Source organism: Otolemur garnettii, unplaced genomic scaffold (genome assembly GCF_000181295.1).
Source record: "Otolemur garnettii isolate 467f Iridium unplaced genomic scaffold, OtoGar3 scaffold00226, whole genome shotgun sequence".
NCBI lineage: Eukaryota > Metazoa > Chordata > Mammalia > Primates > Galagidae > Otolemur > Otolemur garnettii.
The window spans coordinates 1,836,210-1,854,464 of NW_003852621.1; positions in this window are offsets into that span (position 1 = coordinate 1,836,210).

Consider the following 18,255-nt stretch of genomic DNA (forward strand, 5'->3'; position numbering starts at 1 on the left):
CAGCAGAAGGCCCCCTCACTGCACTGTGGTCTGGATTTGGGAGACATTTGGCAGCATCTGAAAATACCAGAGGTGTCTGGTCCTTCTCGCCAAGCACAAGGCAGTCCGCCTAAGTGTTGTTCACAATAGTGCAAGTCTGAAACCCCATAAATGGCGATTACTGCCAGGCTGAGGAAAGAATTAGCAGCTTATTTCACAGAGCAGAGTGTCCCCCCAGGGATGAAAGTGCATGAAGTCACTGTATTTGTGTTAGCAGGAATAAAAGTGTGGAGCAGTTGCGTAGGAGGTACGGAAAGAGTATGCTGATGATGAAAGTAAAAAAACCAATAGCAATATTTTATGTTGTTCACAGAGATGAGGGGATGTAACAACAACATGGGACAAAAGCCTCCTCTCTGTTTCAGACCTGAATATCTTTGAAGGAGGGTGGTGTTTAGCTTTATTAGTATATCTGATTTCTAAAATGTATATCAGAATTAGATGCAGTAAAAAGGTAATAGTCAGTAGCTCGGATTGATGGTTCTGGGGGATCACAATGATCTGCACTTCTGCTGCATTATTTGACAATTAAGCTGAAAAGTAAGTGCTGCTTTTGAGTAAAAGCATCAAGAGCCCCAAAGTGTAATGGGCGAATTTGAGGCTATTTATTACAAAAATAGCTTTCTTACAAGATTTTCTTACATCATTTTTACTCCTTAGTCTCCTTTTCCCTATTTCCATCCCCCCCTCTAAACAAGGGAAAGATATATTGGATATGCAGTTTACCTGTGGCATGGGTGGCCATGTGTGTGCATGTGTTGGTGACTGTTCTGAGCACGGCAGAGGCTGGGGGAGGCAGAAGGGAAGGAGAGGAAAGGCAGGCAGCTAGAGGAGGCACGGGAGAGGCAGTGGGAGGCTGGAGGAGGCAGAGGAAAGCAAGAGATAGGTAGAGGAGGATGAGGGAGGATGGGGAGAGGGGAAAAGAGGCCGGGGAGCTTTCCTTACACAGCAGGATTCCAGGCTCCTGGCAGGCCTTTCCCCTTCCTTACTTCTGCTCACTCCAGAGTAGAACTCAGGGCCTTTCTGGCCCTTAAGCTCCTTCCAGAAGCCGACAGCCTGCCCTCTGCTCTTCAGTACAGAGAAAGGGTTCCAAGTCTCTGTACAGCAGGAGAGGCCTGCTGTCCTTGGTCAATCATCGGCTATAGTGGTCTCCATCATTTATTCTGCCTTCAACCTGTTTCAGACCAGGTATCCTGAAAGGGCTATTTCCTGGGAACCAACACATTTCTAAAGGCTTCCCTTTGCTGAGGTGGCTGACACCCCTCCTGAGCTGCCGCCACCTGCCCCTCCACATGATGCCTGGCTTTCTGCTGTGGGCATCCTGCCCGGTGCCCTTGCTGTCGTGAGGTCCTCATTTACTTCTCCCCTGGGAGAGGCAAAGGCCCACGAGCTGCTGGCATGATGGTTCCCTGACTTCAGTGCCAAGCCAGACTCCATGTTGTGTATCATGTCGTGGGCACTGGACAAACTCTGATGGAGTGAGTGCAGGAGCAGGTGGCTGCTCTGGGTTACTCACCTTTACTCGAAAAGGTGTAGGGCATCATGACGGAGGGAAAGGAGGGGCAACTGCTTGCACACCCGCTCTCGGCTCCTGGGCAGTGTCCTTAAAACTACTAAAACAATTTCATGTTCAGAGCCCGTCAAGGGATAAATGTGGCACCAGGGCTGAAGACGATGTGAGGTCCCCTGATGTAGGATATGCTCCTTTTAATGACTCAAAGGGAGACAGGTGGCAAAGGGATGGGGGGGACACAGTTCTGAAGGGTGAAGCCAGGAGCCACATGGTGTCACGGCTCCAAGGAGGCTTTCACATAAACAGGGAGGAAACTCAGAGGCGTCTGCTACACGCAGGGGTTATAGGCCACTCTCATGAGAAATGTCCTCACTGTTCTTTTAATGTAAGGGAGCCCAAGCAGAGAAGATAGTGAAGAGATTCGAGGTATAAGTAATTTGGCAGAATTTATGTTTTAAAAGCAAGGTTATTGTGTACAGAAGGCTTTGTAAAGCTATGAACAGAACTCTAAATACATTTTTATGAGGAATGAGGCCTATGGGATGAAAGGAAAAATATTCACAATATTCACATTTAATCAATTCTGTACATTTTGACTTTTTTACAATGAGCATGTATTTGGTAATTAAAAAAATTCACATACAAAATATTGAATTGGGTGAATACTGTAATGGGATGAGAAGAAGAGTGTTTTTTATACTTGTTGTCTTTTGAAACCTCTGACTTTTCTAGACTGTTAAATGATTCTCTGAGAAAAATATTCAGAATCAACTGTTACATATAGATGTGATATTAAGATGGGCTATCAGTTATATCCCAGGCAGGACACACATGTACTTTTAACTCACAGCTAACTTAAAGTGATTTTATTTATATTGCACATTACTTTATTTATCTCAAAATATATACATATAGAAGTTTCAAATTTATAATGTTGACATTACTACTAACAATGAACGCACTGAACATAATTATTTTTTAATCTTTGCAAAACTTTTTGTATCTAGAAAATATCACAGTTGGGATTTATATTCAAAGCACTGTGTTCGGACTAAATTGAAAATATCCATTTTTATACAGATAGGTGTGTTTCCATCTATGTTCAGGTGCAGTGTGTTTCCTCTTTTTGACTTGCTCATACTTTTGCAAAATAATTTACCTGATTTAAAAGCCATAAAAGGTATGCTCAGAAAATTCCTGGCCCCTTCCTTCCTTCCTTCCTTCCACCCACTGGCCTATGTTCTCTCCAATCCTTCCCCTTGGCTTCCAGAAAGTTTCCTGGCATTTCCCCTTTGCAAACGTAAGCGCACACGTATGCATGCATGAAACTTAACAAATTCTTTCCATTTTTTCTTAGATAAAAGTTACTCTATCATATAGTCTCAGCTACACCTTGGCAGTTTTCTGAATAATAATTCCTGGAGATCATTCACATTAGTTTACAGACATTTTCCACATTTGTTCAAAACTGTTTTAATGATGTTCGCTTTAGGGGTGCACTGGAGTTCCCCAGCAGATCCTTCCCTCTGAGGGACATTTGAGCAGTTTGTAATCTGCTGCTCTTGTCAACACTGTGCTGTGACACGTGACCTTCCTCACCTGTCATTCCGTGTGGAAGCACAGCTTCAGCGTTGCAGGCTTCAGCGTTGCAGGCCCAGCATTGCAGGCCCACAGGTTAATGTGTGATTTTTTTCTAGGAATGCCAAATTTCCATCCTATTTTGTAATCCAAATATCGGTGTAAGAGATTACATGTTTCTTCACAGGCTGCTTAAAGAAATTTGGGATTTTTCTGATCAGATATGTGAAAAATGACATCTCATTGTAGTATTTTAGTAGCCTCATGGAGAAATTGTTCACATACAGTTAAACTCACTGAACACAAGTGTGCAGCTTGGTGAGTTTTGGCACTGCCCACACACTCCTTGAATCAATTTCCGCCTTTCACCCAGGAGACCAACAATGTGTGCTGTGTCTGTGTCTTGAGTTTTCAAGAGATCACGTAAAGAGGATCGGACAGGCTCTTCCGGTGGGCCTGCTGTGTCTGATTCACACGATGTTGTCTGAACTAGTAGCTCACAAGCTCCTTCCTCTCTCTTGCTAAGATTCCCTGCTGGGACGTACCCATTTATTGACCCGTTCACCAGGGGATGGGCTGCTGTGTCATTTCCTCAAGTGTATGTGTGCACAGACAGGGTCTTGCTATGTTTCCCTGACTGAACTAGAATTCTTTGACTTGTCAAAGTGCTGGGATTACAGGTGGGAGTCACATCCTGGCCATAGTTTGTCCATTTTAAAGGCTATTCTGAAAAAAATGCTGAACATTGGTGTACAAGTCTTTGTGTGGACAAGTTTTCATTTATCTTGGATAGATCACTAACCGTGGAATTGCTGGGTCATATATTCATTTGAAATGTAAGTGTATATTTAAGTTTTAAAGAAGTTATCAAGTTGATGTCCAAAGTGGCTGTACATTTGGCATCTTCCCCGGCACAGCTAGAGGGCTGAGCTACTCCACACGCCCACCAATGCTGGGCCTGTGGGCCTTTTCAGCTGGCATCAACCTAGTAAGCGTGATGTCCCCTCTAACTGTGTCCTTGCTGATTCTGTGTTGCTGTCTGCCGTCCATTCCCCACAAGCCCAGTTAGATTACCTGGATTTTCTTATCTTCTATAAACTTGACACTAACACTTAGAGGCATTACAGACCTGAGGGGAGCCTGTCCCTCCCAGGTCTAGTCTGTTCTTACAGGGAGCAAAGCCTTGGCCAAGGGCACATCCTTCACTTATAAACCAACCAACACCAGTTCTGTACGCTAGCCACACCTTTGTCTAACTCTCACTTCCCAAGCCAGTATTTCCTCTGCTCTCAATCATCCCAGGGCCAGAGACCAGGACCAGCTGGCGACCATCCCTACAGCCCAGAGCCCTGGGATTATTCACTGGTCAGCCCTGAAATGTCCAGTATGGTCTTCACCATGGAAAGCCCAGTGCAGACTGTGACCTCCGGGCTTCAACTGCCTCTGCAGCCCTTCCTGGCAGGTTTGTGCTATTTTCTCAGGAATGTAGGTAATAAATCCCTCTTGAGATGGCATCAGCCTTTCTGTGTCACCACCTCCATGAATTGAAGTCCCATGGGTACATTTCAGAACACTATCTCCTTGTGGTTTAATTTAAAATTTTCCAAATGACAGTGACGTGGATCATCTTTTCGAGTGCCTGTTGGCTGCTGGTGTAACTTCTTCTATGAATATCTGTTCAACTCTTCCAGCCATTTAGAAAATGTGTTGCTTTTCTTCTACGTATTCCCTTATAAGAGATTTTACATATGATGATCACAGGCCTTTTTCAGGTATATGTTTTGCAAATATTTTCTCTCAATCTATGGTTTGACTTTGCAAACTTTTAACTTTATTAATAGAGTTTTTCAACAAATAAAATATTCAATTTTTAAAAACTCCAATCTATAAGAATATTTTTCTGCCTCGTGGTAGGCATCTGTTTACTTGTGTGTGTCTATGGATGTGTGCACATTTCCCTTTAAGAAGTATTTGCCTAATCCAAGGTCATAAACATTTTCTCCTACATGAATTTTAGATTTTTTTTTTTGCAGTTTTTTTTTTTTTTTTGGCCGGGGCTGGGTTTGAACCCGCCACCTCCAGCATATGGGGCCAGTGCCCTACTCCTTTGAGCCACAGGTGCTGCCGAGTTTTAGAATTTTTTATGGCTTAACTGTTACCATTTTAATTCATTACTATTTATTTGGGAAAATTTGGTTTATGGTGTATGTTAAGAGTCAAAGTTCATTTTTCCCCATATAGTATCAATTATTGAAGACTATATTTTCTTATGGAATTATTTTGGCACCTTTGTCAAAAAATCAATTGGCCATTTGAGCCTGAGTCTAGTTCTACCCTCTCGATGCTGTGCCCTTGACGTTTATGACTCTCCTAAAACCAACATCAGATTGTTCTGTTTATTACTTCTTTGGAGTAAGTCTGAAATCATGGAGTATAATTCCTCCCATCTTGTATTATTATTATTATTATCATTTTTAAAGGTTGATTTGGAAGTTCTCAGTCCCTTAAATCTACATCTAAGTTTTAAACTAACTTCTTGATTTATACAAAATGCCTGCTGGGTTTGATTGGAATTCAATTGACAATACAGATCAATTTGTGAAGAAATACCCTCTTAAAAATATTAACTCAGTACCTAAACATAATGCAACTTTCATTCAGGTTTTTAATTTTTTTTTTCAGGAACGTTTTGCGGCTTTAACAATTTGTATAGGTTTTAACCCACTTATTAAAGTTTTTCCTAAGTATTTTATTTATTTATTTATGCATTTCAATGGAAATGTATTTTTGCAAAATACTTTCAAGTTACATATTGTGAATGTATAGAACTACACCCAATTTTTATAGATTGACTTCATGTTCTATAGTCTTGCTAATTTTAGTCATTAGTTAGATTAGCTTTGCTATAGATTATGAAAGTCTACATAAATTATTATGTCCTCCGTGAATCATTTTCTTTTTTCTTTTTCAATTTGTTTGGAAATTTCATTTTCTATGTTTCCTGTACCAGTTGTAACGTTCCACATTCCCTGCCTTGTCTTATCCTAATTAAGAAGCTCAGTCTTTCTTCTCTCATTACAATGCCACCTATGAGTCTTTCAAAGGTGTCCTTGGTCAGATGGAGAAGTTGTCCTCTGCTCCTAGATTTCTGAGAGTTTTTATCATGAATCAGGCTGTACATATTTGGAAATTATTTTTCTACAACTACAGATAAACACCTTTTTTGTATCTATTACCACAATGTGGTACATTCACTGATTTTTTTCAGTGTTAAACCAACCTTGCTTTACTGAGATTAACTCTACTTGGTCATGTTTAAATTATCATTTCACAAACCAATATTACTTATGAAGATAGAAATGGAAATTGTCGTATTAGTGAAACAAGCTCCGCAGCATACCAATTGATAACACATTATGCACAAATGAGGTTTATCCCAGGAATTTAAGATTCACTTAACTTTGGACAATCAATCCATGAACAGAATAGAAAAGCAAAAACATAATTATTTCAACAGACGCAAAAAAAGCTTTTGACAAAATTTACAACTTCTTTATTAAGTACACTCAGAAAACTGAGCAGAATGAAACATTGATCTAACAAAGGACGTCAGGAAACCATCTAACGCTAACACCTGAATTCTGAAATATTATTCCTGGTGCTTTTTAAGATCAGGAGCAAGGTAGGGATGTTCACTTCTGTTCAACATTGTACTGGAGGTCTTAGATGTGTGATAAAGCAGTAACATTTTAATTTTTAAAATTTCATTTACAGTATTGTCAAAAATATTAAACATATAGAAATGAATTCAATTACATACAATGTGCAAAGTCTAAGTAGATGACTGCAGCCCAGTGCTGAAACTTGTGACGTGCTTGTAAATGGGATGAGACATGTAATAGTTTCGGGCTGAAAGTGTCCACAGTGTCACCCTTGTCCACCCTGGCCTCACTTCCTGTCCTTGATGCTAACAATGATACTGTCCTTCTGGTATAGGGAGGCTGACTTTCACGTGGGATTTGTCTCTTGGTTTTTAAGAAAGCAGACCAGAAAGAAGGTCAGAGCCACCTTGAACCTGCTTTTATTCGAGTGCCTTTAGCTCAAAATAATCAATATGCTAGAGTGGCGTATTCTTGCCTTCCTCACTGGCACTAAGACATTTAATGTGAAAGTCTCTGAAACTTGGGGAAGCTCAGTTACTTTTTTTCGAGACAGAGTCTCACTATGTCACCCTGGGTAGAGTGCCGTAGTGTCACAGCTCACAGCAACCTCCAACTCTTGGGCTTAAGCAATTCTCTCGCCTCTGCCTCCCAAGTAACTGGGATTACAGGCACCCACCACCACGCCTGGCTTTTTTTTTTGGTTGCAGCTGTCATTGTTGTTTAGCAGGCCTGGGTCAGGCTTGAACACACCAGCCTCTGCGTATGAGGCTGGCATCCTACTCACTAAGCTGCCGGCACAGAGCCTGAAGCTCAGTTTCTTCTTCCTTATATAGTTATACACCTCACAGCGAGAGTTGTTGTAAAAATTATAAGAGACCTGTAAACCATTGTCCAAATGTTAGTTTTTATCATTATGAAGGCTAGAACTTGTGTGGCAATTGTAGCACAGTGGTTATGGCGCCAGCCACATGCACCAAAGGTGGTGGGTTGGAGCCTGGCCCGGGCCAGCTAAACATCAATGACAACTGCAAAAAAAAAAAAAAAAAAAAAAATAGCCAGGCATTGTGGCAGGCATCAGCTATTTTGGTGACTAAGGAAAGAGAATCACATAAGCCCAAAAGAGTTTGATGTTGCTGTGAGTTGTGATGCCACAGCACTCTACCAAGGGTGACATAGTGAGACTCTGTCTCAAAAAAAAAAAAAAAAAAGGCTAGAACTTGCATTATATTTAGAGATGTAAGATATTTCCACTGATTTCAGGATAAGAGAAGCTATCTGACTAACTTAATACCAAATGTCCTCCATTCCCTTCATAAGCATGCGTATTGATGACTGTCGGCATTTTGAAGATTTGCAGCTAGGACACTCCTCTGTGGAATGCATATGTATTTCTGCTTCCCCCAGTGTCTTCCAGTTCTCTTTGTTATTATAATATGTCAGATAATAAAACATACAAACCCGTCAAATTTCAAAGGGAACAGAAAGAGTTATAATTTTGTGGAAAATAACTTGAAAGCTTCAGGAAAATTCAATAATGTTGAGTGGCCAGAACCAAAATTGCAGCTAAGTTAAATGAAAGCAATATATTAAAGACCTTGGGAGACGAGTTCTAGTCATATAATCTAGAAGGATTCTGCACCTGGATTTCTATAAAGAAAACTAGAGATCATAGATGATGCATTGGTGCATAGAATTGGCCTGGAGTTTTCAAGAACTCCATTTGGAGGAATCCAAACTTAAAAAGTCAAAGACTACCTTGAATATCAGAAGTTTGGTGAATGAACATAGGTTTATGTTTAAAATTACAATGAAATATTTAAGGCATGTAAAGAAAAAGAGTTTATATTTTTAAGATATCCATTCTTCCCAAATTGATAGGTAGATTCAATGAAATACCAATAAAAATCTTAACTGGATTTTTTGTATAAATTGAGAAAGTAATTCTAAAATTTATGTGGAATGGCAAAGGGCAAGAATAGTCAGAAAAGTTTAAAGAAAGAACCAACCTGGAGAGCTTATGCCACCTGACTGCAAAGTTATAGTATGAAGACAGTTTAATATTAGTGAGAAGATACACACAGATCAATGGGGGCAGAATAGAGAGACCAGAAAGAAATGCACAGATACAGCATCAGTTAATTCTTGACATTAGTGCCCTGGTGCTAGAACAACTCAATATCCATCAGAAAAAGATCAATTAATCACATCTCCTAACTCACATTCTATATGTAATTATTTAGAAATGGATCTTAGACCTGATAGTAAAAGGGAAAACAGAAAAAACACAGGAGTAAAGCTTCACAAGTTTCAAGTATAAAAATATTTTGTAGAAAGTAGAAAAACAAGACTATCCATAAAAAATAAAGGGATAAATTGGACTTCAATAAATTCTGTTTAGAAGACAAAGATAATAAAATGAAAAGACAAGGTATAGTGTGTATATGTGTATATATAAATTACATATAATAATATAGTATAATGTATGGCATAGTTTGTACATAGCTTATAATATGACAATAATATACCATTGTATAATAATATTATATAATGTATAAGAGATTTGTATATATAAACCCATTTTACACCTTAATTAGACAACAAGCTTAATTAAACAATTTCAAAAGTCTTGCATAAATACTTCTTAAAAGAAGGTATATAAATTGTGTAAGATCATTAAAAAAAAAAAATGGTTAACATCATCCGTCATAAGGGAGGCCCAAATCTAAACCTCAATGAGATTCTGAAGTGCACCCATCAAAATGTTTAAAATTAAAAAAAAAAAAAAAGAGTGACAGTAACAATTTTTTGAGCAACTGAGATTGTGAAGCATTGCTATTAGACTAATGAAATTATACTAGCACTTTGGAGAACTGTTTGGTTAGTTTAAAATTTAAGATACGCTTACCACTTGTTCAAAAAGTTCTTCTCCCAGGTATTTACTCAAGAGAAATGAAAACAAGGTCTTGCAAAAAGTTTTAGCCCAATTTTTTAAGGTAGCCTGTTGCAATAGCATCAAACTGGAAACAACCCAAATGTTTATTGTGAATAAAACGTCTCTGAAAAGGAATTTAGGAGCAAGAGACTTTTTTTTTTTCCAGGGAACAACCTTTGGGGCAGCATTCCAGGAACTAATAGAGGAAGTTCCACCCAGGTTTCCAATCAGGTGCATTTATACAAATGAGTGATTCAAACTTACTTCATTCTGATTGGTTGATGCTTGTTGAGTTCTGCCCTGTGGTTATAGCTGAGCTTTGATTGGCCAATGCCGCTGAGCTGGGCATTGTGGACCTGCTCCAGAGCCAAGTGATCCCTTCTCACCACTAGAGGTTGCCTGACTGAAGGTAGACAGGACCAAGAGGGAATAGAGAGCATTTTATGGGAAGATTGAAATGTTTTATGTGCTTGCTGGGGTTGTGATTACATGGATATACTTACTTTAAATACTACCAAATATTATGCTTAATACCTAGGCTTTTTAACGTATGTAAATAATACCTCAATTAATAGAGCATATACTTACATTTTTACTGGAATTATGAATTAATGTTTAAAATAATCACTAAGGAGTTCCTATTTGCATTATAGGACCTGGTTATAACATCCTTGTCAAACTGCATGTTATCAATCGTTTTTATCTTTCCCAATCTGAGGAATGATATGCAATATTTTATTTATTCTCCTTAGTTTCCGTTACATTTGAGGCTGGGCATCTCTTCACATATCGATGTCATCAATTATTTTTCTGCTTCTGTGAATCACTTCCTCAGATGCTTTATTTTTGTCTACTCAATTTTTAATCTTCTGCTATTAGTGAGTGATCGTCACATTTTATGACATTAATCCTTTTACATCAAAAGAAATTGAGATTATTTTCCTCATGTTTGGGTCTTCTATATCAGTTTAAAACCATTTTTAGCTTAAATAAATTCTTGATTTTTAACATTATAATTTGTTAGTGATTAATGTGTTGTGATCTTCTGGTTGACTAAAAACTCTTTTTTTCCTAAGAACCTGGAATAAAAAATGCACATTTCTCTTATATCTTTTGGAATTTTAAAGTAACATGTTTTATTCATTTAGAATTTATTTTTAATGGTGTAACAGTTATTAAATATATAACAAATTTTCCCAAGCTACTAATTCATTCCTTCTACAATTACTTGCTTGAAATAATAACCTTTTTTTCTAATAAATTTCAAAAATTGTGTGAGTCTTATCCAGTTTGTCTCCTTTTCTGATTTTGTTTTGTCAAAGTTATATATATTTTTAAAGATGCATGGAGTTCCCTGGCAACCTCACCTTCCTCTCCATTGACTCCCAGGGTGAGGCAGCCATGGTGTATCTCTGCTGGTTGGATGTGCTTCCCAGGTGTGCATCTGTTGCCTTTAGTCCTCAAAGCACAGAGTAAGGCCCTCCAGCTCTTGTCTTTCTTTGTCCTTATTTCCCGACATATTTATAATGTATCTTTGCTTGGATGAATATTTAGTGTTCATATTATTATGGTTGTGTAAATGTAAATATACATCACTGGTAGGTGAGCCTAGAGTATGTTCTAAGTTAATGGTTGTTTTGATTTTTCATTTGCTTAGCTTTTTTACACCTATGGTTAATTCCGACCTAAGTCTAAACTCTGCCAGCTGCCTCTCTCCTCAGTCACCAGATGCATCGGGTACCCTGTCCATCCTGTCTCCTGACTTGCTCTGGCCAAGACTGGGGTCTGCACCCTGCTGCAGATCCAGCACCAATGTCCTTCAATCTATGATTCCCTTCATATCTCTCAAAATCCAGAGATTTCAGCCCAGAAGCCCATGTTGGAGCACATTCTTCCCCAGTTTTTTGAGATAGAAATCATAAGACATAAATTTGAAGCTTTTTATTTATTTTATTTATTTATTTTAGAGATAGAGTCTCACTTTATCACCCTAGGTAGAGTGTCATGGCGTTACAGCTCACAGCAACCTCCAGCTCTTGGGTCTAGGCGATTCTCTTGCCTCAGACTCCCGAGTAGCTGGGACTACAGGCGCCCACTACAAGGCCCAGCTATTTTTTTGAAGCTTTTTAAAGTCTGAAAATATATTTATTATTAAGGTGGAAATTTACTAGCTCATGGCAAGTTGTAGAAAGAATTCTCATACAGTGATTAGAATATAAAGAATTGCAAAGTTTATTTTTGAAAGAAAAGAAAGAAAGGAAAGGAAAAGAAAGAAAGAAAAAAGAGAGAAGGAAGGAAGGGAAGGAGGTAGGGAGGGGAAAAGACCAAAGAGAGGGAGTGTCCATAGCACAGGAAGGAAGGAGTGAAAATGCCAGGCAGTTGAGGGAAGGGGAAGGGGCACATGACTTCTTTTTTCCCCTCTGCTTACATGAACTGATAACAAAAGCAGTGAATCAGTTGTAGATGTTTTCTCTGGCTTAACTGAGTCCTTGGAACCTGGTGCTAGTGAGAACTGAGGCAGGCAGTTAAAGTGGGGAGCCTGCACCCCTACCGTCTGCTCAGGGCTCTTCCAGGCCTGAGAAAACAAAGTCTTAGAGATAACAAGTTAGGCCACAGGTGTTTTAATTAAACAAAACAAAGGAGGTAGTTGTGTTGTGAGTTTTCTCTTCCGAGGGCCAACTGTGTGCAGTGAGTTCGTTTATCTTTCATTCTGACACCTTATTTTCCTCTGTGGGGCTTTCAGTAAGACTACTTTTTATTTATATTTTTCCTAGAATTTTACTGATAGTTAGCAAAATTTTAGAATTAAAGACTGGAAATAATTTTTTCTGATTATTCTTTGAATGACTTTTTATTTTATGATAATTCTAGATTAATAGAAAAATTGTAGAAATCATAGATTTCCATATACCCCTCCAGCCAGACTCCACCATTGTTAATGTATGTGGGACCTTTGTTACGGGAAGAACCCACCACTGGTGCAACACCTGCATTACCTGATTTTCACCCATCCTTTCTCTGTGCCTATTGAAGTAATTAGACTTTTCTTCTTTAACCTACTAAAATGAGTGTACAATGTACATAAGTTAACATATTAAACTATCTTTATATTATAGAATAAAGACAATTTGGTCACAATATTTTATCTTTTAGGGGACATTTCTATATTTAATTTGATTGCATATTTAGAAATTTTTCAAGTATTTTCTTTAAGGAGATTAACTCATGCCCTTCTTTGCTTAAAATAAATTGGGACAGTTCTTTTTTACCTGTCTCTGGAATGATTCATGTAAGATCAACACATTCTGTTCCTTAAATATGTCATAGAAATAGTTTGAGAACAGTTTGTTTCTATGTTTCTTTCATGAGAATGTGTTTTCAATTACTGATTTAATTTCTGACCTTACTATGATTTTCTAACCTACCTTCAGTTAGCACTTACACGTTTTTAAAGTCTTATCTTTTCTCACATTTTATTTTCAATACTTATGTTTATGTTTTAGTTGTCTTTACATGAACTATTTATATTGAATTGTTTAATAATTCTATTTTACAGACTTGCACTTTTAATTGGAACAGTTGGGCTATTTGTATGCAATGATTATCTTTACAGTTTGAGTTTTTTATTATACCATTTTTAGCTAAATATTTGTATCAATTATCTATATATTTTCACCTTTCTTGCCATACATAGAATTAATTATTTTTCTTTCATACTTGTTGTCTGGCATTACATAGTTGATTTTGATTTTTATAATAGTTAATATATTAAGACATGCATATTTAACTTAATGAAGTATAAATTAATGAAATGAATGTGTAGTATAATGATTTTAGAACTCTGAGACAGTGATTAAACCCTCCTTATTTACATATTATATATTAAATATAAGGCTACATAATATAAAATGTACATTATATAGTTTAGGTTTTTTAAATACACACAAAATATATTTTTCTTGTTGTTTTACATAGTGAATGACAAAAGTTACTTATAGGTTTCTCTTTTTTCTTTATAATTTAATCTTACTTTTTTCTTTCATCTTAGATATTCTTTGTGGGATAATTTTCTTTCTTCCTGGAGAGCAGTTTTTAAGAGTTCATTTAGTGAATTTTTATTGGTCTGTCATCCTTTTGCTGTTTTTCTAGAAATATCACTAGGTATATAATTTAGGTTAATAATGGTTTTTTTCTCTAAGTCCTTGAAAACCTATTCTATTGTTTTCCACCCTCCATTATCACTCGTAAGGAATCAGCAGTCCATCTAGCCTCACAGCTTTGCAGGTAATTGATCTTTTCTCAATGATTGCTTTAAGATTTTCTCTTATGCTACTTTAAAGCTTTATTATGGTGTTTCCAGGTGTAAATTTAAATAAAAAATATTGAATTCATTAGACTTCTAGATTCTGAGAAATCATGTCTATTTTCACTCAGGAATACAGTCCAGCCATTATTTTTCCAAATATTGCCCCACCTCTCATTTTGTCCTAGATATTTTTTGGAAGTTTAAGGAGATATGTTTTAGAACTTTTCTTTTTATCTTACATGTCTCCACCACTCTGCCCTATTTCCTTCCTCTCTTTCCACACTCTGTTAGGGATATTCCTTTTAGATCTTTATTTCAGTCATTCTTTCCATTTGTCACATATGCTGTGTAACCCACTGACTGAATTCATTTAAAAAAATTTTTATGACATTTTACTGACCCATAGTGAAGGTACAGATCTGTGGGGTGCATATGATATTTTATGTATGCATACGATGTGTGATGATCAAGCCAGGGCATTCAGGGTAGTTATCACCTTGAACATGGATAGCTTCCTTGTGTTGGGAACATTTCAGCTCTTCTAGCTTTTTGAATTATACAATATGTAGTTGTTAACTATAGCCACCATCAGGGTCTTAATTTCATTCCTTGCTAGCCTCTATTTGGTTCTGTTCTGAGTCCACCTGCCCATTTTTTATGCCCTCTTATTCTTCTATTATATTCTGTGTTTCTTTTCTCATGAATCTGACATATTTATCTTCTGGGCTGTTACTCCTATAAGCTGTTGTCTCAATATCTGAAGACTTTCTGTGCCTGATTCTATAGTTTAAAATTTCTGCTGACTTCCAGTGCTTTGTCTGTGTGTGTTGGAGATGCTGTTTCCTGTGTTCCTTGGCCTCTCCCACCTGTGTAGCATGGCTGACTTGGGGTGGGGTGGGACAAGCTTCTCTTTTCTAGCTCTCTGACAGGTGGCCAGGATTTGATATCCCTTTGGCCTTCCTCATTTGGAAGGGACTTAGACTAGGAATCCAGATCTGGTTCAGAAGATTTTTGAATAAAATCTCGAACAATGAAAACTGAAGCATCTTCCCCAGGACAACTAAGTATTCCCTTGAAGCAGAACATAGCCTTCTCTCTTCTTCCTTACTCCAGGTGGAACTTCCAACTGAGGAATGGGGGGTATCCCACAAGGCCACTGGACACTTAGCAGTTCTAGAGTCCTGCTGTCCAACTCCACCAAATGAACAGCTCTGAGTGCAGCTGCCACCCTTCTTCTCAGCCCCTCACCATCCTTGGGGTATCTTACCAGAAGAGGGAGCCTGGGGGTACCCTATATAATAAGCTCTTTAGTCTCAAGACAAAAAAAAAAAGCCTAGACTTTGCCATTCCTTTGGTACAGTACATTATTTTTAATGTGGCTCCTGGCAAACCCTTTCACGTTTGCACATGTCCCCACATCAGAAGGTGCTCTCTCTCTCCTTCACCCTGTGTTAGCTTTATGCCCATATAGACCAGCAGAGCACAGCAGACTTGGCCTTCATGGACTTCTGCTCCTGGGCCTTGAAGGGAACTGAGAGCCTCCTGCCACTCTCTTAGAGACCAGCTGTCATGTGATTAGGAAGTTTAGGCCAGAGCTGGGGATGGTAGACACCCATACAGAGAGGGTCTGAGGGTAAGAAGACTCTGGGACATTCAACTGAGTTCCAGGTAAATGTAGTCTAGTGAGAGATCCCTTATAAGCCCCTTGGTCAGTCAGCCCACAGAATCACAAGAAATAATAAAATTGTGTTGACTTACCCCATTAACTTTTGGGATGAGATGTTACCCAGAAATGGGTCACTGTTACAATGACCTTGGGCAGATGACCCAGCCTCTTTGAACTAAAGTTCATCTATAAAATGGGCCTAAAATGCATTCCTTGGAAGGCTGTTCATTAAAAATAAAATAAAACAATAAAGTAAATAAATTAAATAAAAAGCAAAAACTAGTGACCTACAAAAGCAAGTCATAAATGTACTTAGCACATTTAAATCGAGAGCTGCATGAGGGGGTTTGGATGAGATGCATCTCCTCTGTGAATTTTTTCTACTTTCTGTTTTCTCAGCAGGGATTCTTTCTCTCTTTGGAGGGACAGTGTCATCATGTTGTATGTGTTTCACTGTCCTCTTCTGGGAGGATGACAGCAGATACTCGTTTACTGCTGAATTCAGATATCATTCGTGAGGAAGAGCAGGTGGGCAGGAAGCACCCTCTCTTGAGCCTGGATCATCATATGCACAGAAGCAAAGTTTTCTGTTCCCTCTGTACCTGAGTAAGTCACCACCAGGATGCCAGTCCAATCTGCAGCTGGACAGAAAGATAGGGCCTCACAGCTGGGACCTCGGGGACCAGAGTCAGCCTGGAATTAGCTGACCTGGAGAAAGCCCCCAGGGCTTGTGACCGTCCTCTCCTCAGAGCAGGGCCACAGTGAATTGGAAACAAGTTGTCAATTGAAACCTGAGTTGTTGAAGTTGAGGGCCTTTCTTATCTCTTAAGTACAGCTACTCTGCATCGCTCCTGACTCCTTCAAGGAGCAAGGATGAGGTTTCAGAAAGGTGACTTGCTCAGGAAGCTGGATGCAGTGAGAGAAACTCCTGGGACCTGAGGGCACCAGAGGTCTGCCCAGGGAGTGTGGGTGCAGATCTCAGAGTCTCATGGGAGCAGAACTTGGATTCCCCATGGTGGTATTAGGTTCTTGTGGCTGGTGTAAAAATGACCACAAATGGGGAGGCTTAAAACAACAGAAATTCATTGTTCACAGTTCTGGAGGCCAGAAGTTCAATGTCAGGATGCAGGTGGGGCTGTGCAGCCTCCAGAGGCTCCAGGGGAAGCTCCTCCCATGCCTCTCACAGATCCTGGAGGCGCCAGGTGCCATCTCCCAGCTTATTGCCTGATTGTTCCAAATCTGCCTCTGAGTCCACTCAACTTTCTCCCCATGTCTGTATCTTCTCTTACTGGGAAATTGCCTGTCACTGGACTTAGGCTTACTATGATCTGGGCTAATCCTTGCCTGAATTATCACTACCATGACCTGTCTCCACAGAAGGTAGAACTCATTACCTGGGAAGCAGCTGCTTCCTTTGGTACTGGTGCTGCTCAGTCCTCTGTGCACATGGGAAACAGACTTCAGGGGGCTCAGAGTGCATCACCCATAGGAGAGCTCCTGCTGGTGGCTTCCTGCAGCAGCTGGCCCGGGCAAGTGGACTCAGTAGAACTGGGGGTACCAGTTGCTCACAGGGACCCAGAGCAACAGTGACTCAGCTTAAGGGAAGAGTAGATGGGGGTGGCCCTAGAGAAGTGGCATCAGGGTGGGCCAGCCCTGTGGGTCTTGACGTGCTCAGCTGTCTTCTCAGCACCCCTGAACTCTGGGACCCTCCCTCCCACCAACATTTCCAGGGTCTCATGCTGCGCACTCAGATCCCAACTGTCCCTGGCCCGGGCTGTGTCCCCTGCTAAAGGGCTGGCATTTTGTCCCCTCTCACGCTAGGGGCTGGGAGGGAGGGTGGGCTCTGTCCCCGGCCCAGGGCTGTGTCCCCTGCTAAAGGACAGGCATTTGGTCCCTCTCACTCTAGTGGCTGGGAGGAGGGTGGGCTCTGTCCCAGCCTCCCTCCTTGGCTTGCTGTTTTCCTCTTTCCTAATCTCCTCTCTGAAGACACCAGTCACATTGCATTAAGGCCTACCCTGAGGGCCTGTGTTAACCTAATTACCACTTACAGGGGCCGTCTCTAAGTACAGTCACATTCTGAGGCACTGAGGGTTGGGACATCAACACACAATTCAGCCCATGACACCCCTCCCACACACACACACCAGATTTGCTCGGAATTAACGTTTTTTGTGTGTGTTTTGGTGGCCTCCTCCTGTGACAGCCTGGGCTGCCCACTGGTGCAGCTCCTGCCCTGCAGCCCTTGCCTGCAACCACTGGAATGTGCCCTGGGTCCACACACCTCAAATGCAGGTGAGAGGTGCCCCCAGCACAACTGGTCTGACCTGTTTCCACACCACATCTCCACCAGGGGATGGAACTCCCAGTCATTCCAGAGAAAGGCCAGTTCCTAAGGCCCTGGTCCTGCTCAGCCCTGACACTGGCCCCCACCCCCTCAGCACTGTGATCCGAGGCAGCACAGACACCTGCTCTCCAGCCTCCGTGGAGCTGTCTCTGTGGCTCCCTGGTCTCGAGATGCAGGTGCCTTCCCATGGAATGGTGGTGCCCTTTTCTCTGGCC